This window comes from Pseudophryne corroboree, chromosome 1 (assembly GCF_028390025.1).
Source record: "Pseudophryne corroboree isolate aPseCor3 chromosome 1, aPseCor3.hap2, whole genome shotgun sequence".
NCBI lineage: Eukaryota > Metazoa > Chordata > Amphibia > Anura > Myobatrachidae > Pseudophryne > Pseudophryne corroboree.
This window is the reverse complement of record NC_086444.1, coordinates 992592508-992601977: the sequence shown is the minus strand read 5'-3', so window position 1 is coordinate 992601977 and position 9470 is coordinate 992592508. Positions and strand designations below refer to the sequence as shown.

At 43.8% G+C, this 9470-nt stretch overlaps 2 pseudogenes; both read left to right on the top strand.

Moving 5' to 3' along the window:
- Positions 1-8523: 8523 nt before the first annotated feature.
- On the top strand, positions 8524-8641 carry LOC134936713 (5S ribosomal RNA; annotated as a pseudogene).
- Positions 8642-8785: 144 nt separating this feature from the next.
- LOC134936004 (5S ribosomal RNA) lies at positions 8786-8903 on the top strand (annotated as a pseudogene).
- The last annotated feature ends 567 nt before the right edge of the window (positions 8904-9470 follow it).

The following is a 9470-nucleotide window of genomic DNA, read 5'->3' as shown; positions in this document are numbered from 1 at the left end:
ATTGGACTGGTTAACAAATCTGAGCTCCAGTGCCTGGAGGCAGGGATATAGAGGAGACGGCGCTATGCATCCTGGGAACAGTCAAAGCTTTTAGCCTGTTGGTGCCTCGGATCAAGATCCAACTCTACACCCCGATGTAATTCCCGGTGGAATCCAGTGTACCTCACAGAAAGAGATTTAACAAAGGTAAGTTCTTACCATAAATCTCCTTATTTAAAAAGAAATGTTAGATGACCTTGGTCAGTTAGTGGCTGACAACTTTTTTTTTTCTTTTCCAAAAGTGAATCAGCTCATACCTTTGTCTGAGGTTATCCTGGTCCTTCAGCTGACAGTACAGCACTTGAAATTCTATGTTTACCCATGCTCAGCTCTAAATCACAATGCCTTTAATAGAAAATATTTTGAAATATGGGGCGTAATTCCAGGTTGATCGCAGCAGGAATTTTGTTAGCAGTTGGGCAAAACCATGTGCACTGCAGGGGAGGCAGATATAACATGTGCAGAGAGAGTTAGATTTGGGTGTGGTGTGTTCAATCTGCAATCTAATTTGCAATGTAAAAATAAAGCAGCCAGTATTTACCCTGCACAGAAACAAAATAACCCACCCAAATCTAACTCTTTCTGCACATGTTATATCTGCCTCCCCTGCAGTGCACATGGTTTTGCCCAACTGCTAACAAAATTCCTGCTGCGATCAACTTGAAATTACTCCCATGATTTTAAATAGTTCACGTGAGATACAGAAGTTGAAAGGGTGTGCCTAACATTTGCACAATGCATATTCCTTCAACGGTTAAAAAAAATATTTTATAAAATTATTTGTCCTCAGTTGACTAAAGAATATGATAAAGGGTTAATCACTAGTCCTGCTGGTAAATCAGGTTTAACCAGAGGGGAGAGGGGGTATCAGAATTTAACTATTGTATAACAATAATTTATTGTTCTGTAATTTAATAGTTAAATTCTAATGTCACCCCTCTGCCTATGCCTAAACTATAAGCAGGAGTAGCGTTTTTTTTTTTTGTCAATAAAGGATAATTCTGTGTGGCGTAATGTGAATAAGGGCCACTACTGTGTGATGTAACATGAACAAGGGCCACTACTGTGTGGCGTAATGTGAATAAAGGCCACTACTGTGTTATATAATGTGAATAAGGGCTACTACTGTGTTATGTAATGTGAATTAGGGGCACTAATGTGTGATGTAACATGAATAAGGGGCACTACTGTGTTATATAATGTGAATAAGGGGCACTACTGTGTTATGTAATGTGAATAAGGGGCACTATTGTGTGATGTAACATGAATAAGGGGCACTACTGTGTTATATAATGTGAATAAGGGGCACTACTGTGTTATGTAATGTGAATAAGGGGCAGTACTGTGTAATGTAACATGAATAAGAAGCACTACTGTTATATAATGTGAACTAGGGATGCTACTGTGTTATATAATGTGAATAAGGGGCACTGTTGTGTGATGTAACGTAAATAAGGGGTACTACTGTGTTATGTAATATGAATAAGGGGCAGTACTGTGTGATGTAACATGAATAAGTGGTGCTTCAATGTTTTAACATGAATAAGGGACACAACTGTGCAATGTAAAGTGTATAAGGGGTACCACAATGTGATCCCCGCAGCTAACACCAGTTTAAATTGGATTTATGCTGCTGTAGCATATGGGCTATACTCAGGTCCGTAACTAGGTGTGTGCAGAGTGTGCCACAACACACAGCGCTGCAGGGTAGAGGGTGCTGTTGGCGGCACTTGTCAATTATCTGTTTCATTACTTTTACTTGCAGCTTCCCACCTTTTAAAAGCCAAGCAACTCCTGATCGCCACTGTCTCCTACCCCCACCCTTTCCATCGCTAATACATATACAACATTCATGAACTTAACTTGAAAGCTCTTTGTTATTCAGTCACACAGTCCTTTATTACATTTCAAATTGCTGACATACCCAGGATTCGGACCCGTTGAAGTCCGACACTCTATTCATTGCGCTATCTGCTCTTGCATAGAAAGCTAGAGAATTCTAAGCTAGAGAATTCTATTTGAAGCTTACCTTGTACTTTGTGGGGAAAAAATGGGTATTTGACTGGAATAAAACAGGTTATAGGTTTGAATCCTGGGTATGGCAGTATATTGAAATGTGATGTTTAATAAAGTGAATAACAGCAACCTCTTAAGTTAAGTGCATGAATGTGGTATTAAGAGGATTTGTGTTCAAATCCATTTTGTTGCAGTTTTCTATAAATGTGTGTATAATATAGATAGATAGATCTGTATATATAAACCAAAATGTGGTAAGGGGCATCAAAGCATGGGCGTTCTCTGGGATCAGTTTTGTCATTCTTCTTCCCCGTGAGGCATGCACCTTATGTCCCTTTTGGAAAAATGGGGGCTGGTGGGGGGGGGCATCAATCCTATTTCTGGCACAGGGCGCCAAAAAATCTAGTTACGACTCTGGCTACACTTATCAAACTTAGCTGGAAGTTGGTTCCTCCTTAGCAATGATCGCTGTGCACTTGTGGACAGCAGACTGTGCATGCGCTGGAGTCCCAACACAGGAATTAACACATTGCAAGGACAGTCTCTTTTCAGAGCCCTGTCCCTGCATATTTTCATTCGTGCATTCCAGCAGTATAATCGCATATTGCAATTGTAATATCATGCCCAGATCTCACTGTAATAGCGATTATTTATAAATGAGCCCCTCTGTCCCTTGTCTTTTAGTAATTTCTGAGCTTTTTCTACACTGAATAGGTATACAGACCACGGAGGCCGCCTCATTATATTTTGTATGTATGTGTAAACTGTTTTGGTGTGTTTCAATTGCATTATTTGGCTAGCATATAAACACAGTGGGTGCTAGTGTTAGCATATTTTCTCTTTAATCATTTTTTTTATTAGTATTTAAGTAGCTGACCTTTATTGATGCTGAAAAATATTCTTTTGTCTGTACAATAAATTAATTTCACCAGTATACAATTGATGATTTTTAAGATCCCATTAATCGATATTCTATTCCTATTCTATTTAAATGGGATGTTTGGTTCAACTTAAACTGATAATGAACGCTAAATGTGTTTCTATATTGTGCAGAAGGGTATAATGAATATGGACACAAGTGAAAATGATAGAAAAAATAAAAGTAAAGAAAAAAATAAATGGATAAAAATGAAATTATAATAAAATAAAGCTTAGCTCTTTTTAGCGGTGGTGTTGATAAAGCAGTACAGTCTCTCAGAGGATTAACCACTGTGGCGTGAGGTAAGACTTTCCCTATCTTACCCTATGAATAGTTTTCCGATCTTAGCAATGCTGGCTTGCCGGGCACGACGGAGTGGAACTTCCGGTAGTGGCGCACGGCTTCCTTCTTTCACGATGCTGATTTCGGCGTGGCTCTCTGTGACTGCTGGTATAATCAACGCGTTTCACGTCACCAAGGACGCTTCTTTAAGTATGAACACAGCTTCTGCTTTGTCCCTTTTTATAGTAAAACTTTATTGTTAAAACCGGATATGGCTGGAAACCAGGGACGTGCAGTCAGGGGAGGCAGTGCCTCCCCTGTCATAATGATTAAAATAATAAAAAGAAGATATTTATAACAGAGTCTGTGATAAATATCTTCATTTATTATTTTAATAATGTCCCCCCCCCCGTGAAAATGTTTGGCTGGGAGGCAGCGGGAGAGGTGCCTCCCGCTGCTAACATTAAAGTCCAGGCAGCGGGGGGCGGGCAAGGGGCAGGGTGCAGCAATGGGCTGTGAAAGCCCATTGAAAATGCATGGGGAAGCGGCACCTTTACTGGTGTCTCAATGACAGGGGCGTGCATTCAGCCCCGATGATGTGATTGGCCCAGCGGATCGAGTGCTGGATCCGCTGTCCAATCAGTAGCGAGCCCCCTTCCCGACTGCAGCAGGCGCAGTGGGCTGTGTTGGCGCCTGCTGCAGCCGGCGCCGCTGACTGACACTAGAGGTCATAATTGACCCCTAGTGTCAGAGTGGCACTACTATGGGAGAGACGTCATGAGTCATGACGTCTCTCCCATAGTAGAGAGGAGCCGGCGGACGGAGACGAAGGACAGCGCAGCAGGAGCGGTAAGTATGTGTGTGTATTTTTTTTATGTGTTTGTGTTTGGGGCACAACTACAAGGGGCACAGCAACTGGGGGCACAACTACAAGGGGCACAGCAACTGGGGGCACAACTACAAGGGGCACAGCTACAAGGAGCATAGCTACATGGGCCACTGCAACTGGGGGCACAGCTACAAGGGGCACAATTACAGGAGTCACAGCTACTGGGGGCACAATTACAGGGGTCACAACTACTGGGGGCACAGCTACTGGGGGCACAATTACAGGGGTCACAACTACTGGGGGCACAGCCACAAGGGGCACAGCGACTGGGGTCACAACTACTCGGGGCACTGCTACAAGGGGCACAGCAACTGGGGGCAAAGCTACAGGCGCAAAGCTACAGGAGGCACAGCAAAGCTACAGGAGGCACAGCGACTGGGGGCACAGCAATGGGGCAAAGCTACAGGGGCCACAGCGACTGGCGGCACAACTACTCAGGGTACTGCTACAAGGTGCACAGCTACAAGGGGCACAGCTACAGGGGTCACAACTACTGGGGGCACAGCTACTGGGCTCACAACTATTGGGGGCGCCTACTCCACCCTCCCAGCCAGCAGCAGCACTCTCCCCTGTCTGTGCTAACGTCTTCCCACGTCAGCGAGTGCATAATATTCATTCATCTCTCTCTCTCTCTCTCTCTCTCTCTCTCTCTCTCCTCCTGTGGATTACTTCTCTTGTAAGTATAATTTTCATTTTTACAGGTACCCCTATTGGATTCTACTGGACAAGTGGACGTGATCGGCGTGGGATGTAGGTAAGTAATCTCTCTCATTTTTACAGGAACCACCTATTGGATTCTACATGGACAAGTGGACGTGACCGGTGAGGGATGTAGGTAAGTATGTATGAGTGTGTAAGTGTGTTTTAATAAATTTTTACTTTCACGGTGTGTGTGTTGTGTTTTTATTTGGGTATTTTTTGTTGTTGTAGAACTACAGGTACCAGCGGGCCCGTTATTTCCCTGCATGCTGGTACTTGATGTTCTCCAAGTACCAGCAAGCGGGGGGAGGCTTGCTGGGCCTTGTAGTTCCACAACAAAAAACAATATTTTTTTACACACTTATGGCTATCAGCCCGGCACCCACCGCCCAGGGGTGCTGGGGACAGCCTCGGGCTTCACCCTTGGGTGCCTGGAGGGGGGGAGGGACCACTTGATTTAAGGGGTCCCCACTCCTCCAGGGAAGCCCGGCCAGGGGTGACAAGTTGCGGAGGTAATGCCACAGCCGCAGGGACCTACATAAATGTGTCTCCTGGCTGTGGCATTATGTCCCTGGCTAGTGAAGCCCAGTGCTGATTTTAAAAAATACGGGGGACCTCTACATCTTTTGTCCCCCATATTTTTGGAACCAGGACTGGTCTAAGAGCCCAGTGCTGGTTGTCTAAATACGGGGAAGCCCTGTCCAATTTTTTCCCAGTATTTAAACAACCAGGACCGGCTCAAAGAGCCCGATGCTGGTTATACTTAGGAGGGGGGACCTCACGCATTTTTTTTAAATTTTTTTAACCCATTCAGACCCTTCTCTATTAAGTTAATGGAAGCCTTGGACAACAAAATTGCATTCATGTCCTCCTCCCACTCCCTTCCCAGTTCCAAACACTAATTTTTATTTTTTTTCTATAAAAATGTACAATATATCACAAGTATGATGAGCAGGCAGGCAGCGGGCATTGGCGGCATCAGACTGAGATGCAAATTAGTGGCAGAGGGCTGGGTCAGTTGATGGTGGGCAAGTTTGTAAGCCATTGGCGGTGGCAGCAGGCATCGGCTCAGAAGCAGTAGCGGGCATTGGCTCGGCGGCGGTAGGGGTCATCGGCAGGATCTGGCGGACATTATGGCTGTAGTGCCTCACCAGCCACTCACCTCATCGCACGCCACTGCTGGAAACTGAACTTTCGTTATTGAGTAGCAAACGCATGTCTACCTTTCTGAGCAAGTTCCATTCACTGCATTGTTCTTCTTTTTATAAACAAAAATAGAGAAAAAAATTATGAAGAGAATGAAATGGAAATAGAAATAAAAAAAATAAATAAAAATTATTTTCATCTATTTATTTTTTTCTTTACTTTTTCTTTACTTTTATTTTTTCTATCATTTGCATTTGTGTCCATATTCATTATATCCTTCTGCACAATATAGAAACACATTTAGCGCTTGTTATCAGCTTAGGCTGAACCAGACATCCATCTTTGACATTATTAACTAAGCTGCTCAAAACACTTTCAAGCACAGCACGCTATCCTTCTATTCTATTTACATGGGATGTTTTGAATTCTATTACGCATATTATTTGCTAAGTAGAAAAAATTATTTGAAGAAGAAATTGCTTATTGGGAATTATATGTTACATAAATGTGTGTAATGCTGCTTTCACACTGCAATGCCGGGTCGCACCCGGGAATTGGAAACTGGTCCTTGCTGGGTGCGAATTGGCATTGGACCATTTCACATTGGCCTTGGCGGGCAGGTGGTGGGGACAGAGGTGGCGCTAGGAGATGAGATCATCTCCACGCCACCTCTGCCTATGCTGTGAACGGGTCCCAGGTTGCATCGACCCTGTATCCTGTTCACACTGCACCTGACCCGGGAATAACCCTTCTTTATTCCCGGGTTGAATTCCCAAATCACGTTACCCCTTTCACCCCGCACAGCAATCTGTGTTGACCCGCTAATATAGCGGGTTGATACCGGGTTATTTGTGTGGTGTGGAAGGGGTATAATGAATCTGCAATTTAATGCTATAGTATTCCCTGTACACTCTTTGGGCTTTACGATGCAAGCAAACAGAGGGAAATTGCCTGCAATGACTGTACTCGGGAATTCAGAAAACTGCCTGCAATGATTGTACTCAGGGGAATTCAGAAAACTGCCTGCAATGACTGTACTCAGGGGAATTCAGAAAACTGCCTGCAATGACTGTACTCAGGGGAATTCAGAAAACTGCCTGCAATGATTGTACTCAGGGGAATTCAGAAAACTGCCTGCAATGATTGTACTCAGGGGAATTCAGAAAACTGCCTGCAATGACTGTACTCAGGGGAATTCAGAAAACTGCCTGCAATGACTGTATTCAGGGGAATTCAGAAAACTGCCTGCAATGCATACTTACCTACTTTTTGGCAGCTCTCTCCGGGAGAGAGCTGCCAGGACGGCTCAGTGGAGGGGCTGGGCTGAACAATGATGAGAGGAGGAGGCATAACGGGGTGTGGCGGAGGAGGGGCAGATGCAGAACGAGGGCGGGGTTACAGCGGGACACTGCTTAAGCCACGCCCCGCTCTGTAATGCCGCTATAACCGGCATTTTACAGCAGGGGGCGTGACTATGATGACGCGATTCTCCAAATGGGAGATCTAATAATAATAAATAATCATAGAGAACATAGAGCCTCTCGTGACCAAGCCTATCTAGGTGAAACGTACGTCGAGAGACGTCCTTCGGTGACATCATCGCGGCCACGCCCAGTCCAGAAGCGGGCGGCCGCGCTCATCACTGCTAGTGGGCGAACGCCGGGGGATTCCTGGATAACACTGGGCGCACACATTGCTGCTGTGGTAATGTACCTAACCACCAGGACTTGAGCATCCACTCTCCCCCAAGACAACTCGCTCCAGCGGCATTATTGTATAGCAACAGGAGCACTGTTTGTAGTATAGGACTATTTACAGTCTATACCTCATTACCTCCCCGCTCATGCCCCAATGGATATCAATCACATTTATGCTATTTATCCCTTACACTAATGTATATTTGTATTTGCATGTTTTGTATTATCAGCAGCAATTGAGTGTAAATTATTGTTTTCCAATGCTATGTCAGTCCTCAAGAGGATGAAATAAGGTTTAATGTATCTTTTGTGAGCCAGCCCTGAGCTCTAAACCTATATCTTTTTTCATTCATTAATTGGTTTCTGTTTCTATGGAGCAGGTAACAGTACACATTTTTGTATTCTAAAAATTTTTTTGTGAGCCAGCCTTGAGCTCTTTATCTACCCTGTGGGTCTCCCCTAGTAAGCAAGCAACCCTGCATCTGAAGAGCATATTTCAGCCATCTAATCTTATATATACCTTTTCAGTGATCACACTATATAGTAATAATATTTGTCAGTATATCTTCCACAACATCACACAGCGAGTCTTTGAATTTTTTTGGGGGTGTTCTCTATGATTATTTATTATTATTAGCTCTCCCATTTGGAGACATATACAATCAACACCTCCCTTCTGTATTGATTCCTCCCCCCCCCCCCCTTCTTTTTCTGTCAAAATTTTTTTTTTTCTGCACGCACACTCCTTTCTGGAAATACCATTTCGGACCATTTCAGTCTTGATCTATGCAAAGTACAGTAAGCAGAGTGTGACCTCTCCTTCTCCTTTATGAAAGGCCCACGGCCATACTACCCTGAATACGCCCGATCTTGTCCGATCTCGGAAGCTAAGCAGGTATGGCCTGGTCAGTATTATGAAGGGGAACCTCCTGAGAATACCAGGTGCAGTGGGCCATTTTAAAGGAAAAAACTTGCCCTCATCCCACTAACCCCCATACACTCTCTTATCTGGAAAAACCATTTCAGACCATCATGGTACCGTTTTATTAGAGTACAGAAAAAAGAAGTGTTTCTTCCTTCTTTTTCCCCCCATCATTGGCCCACTGCCATACTACCCTGAATACGCCCGATGCTGTCCGATCTCGGAAGCTAAGCAGGCATGGCCTGGTCAGTACTAGGACGGGAAACCTCCTGAGAATACCAGGTGCAGTGGGCCTCTGTCCCAACCCCCCCCCCCCCGCCCCCCTTCTCACTAAGGGAAGCCTCATTGCATTTCTTGCTCCATCCTTCCCACATTCCTCTTGAGCTCTATTCTGACAAAGCCTACATTGTTCTAACCCAGATATCCTCAAAGTCAGGCATGCACAGAGATCTTTTGGATACCCTGGATCCTAAGAAACCATTTGGTATCCTTCACCATCCCTCTGATATTTTCACCTTCTTAATTAACTTATACCTCATTTGCTAAAAAGGTTAAATAAGATTTACACAAACAGATAATACTACACACGAGTCCCAATTTTTTGACCAAAAGTCTTTTTATTCAAGGTTTAATTAAAGGTTATGTTTTAATATTATATATACTATTCCTATCATAACAAATGAGTGCTCCCAAACCAGGGTTTTTTGTCTTTTTCTCTTGCTTTTTCCAATTGTATTATAACCTACAAAATTCCTGGGAGCACCGCCAATCATTAGCAGTTTAAGATTTACTTGATAACTGTATGCATATTGGTATTTTTATTGTAATTTAATGTGGTACTCTAAGAAAATTGCTTGACTA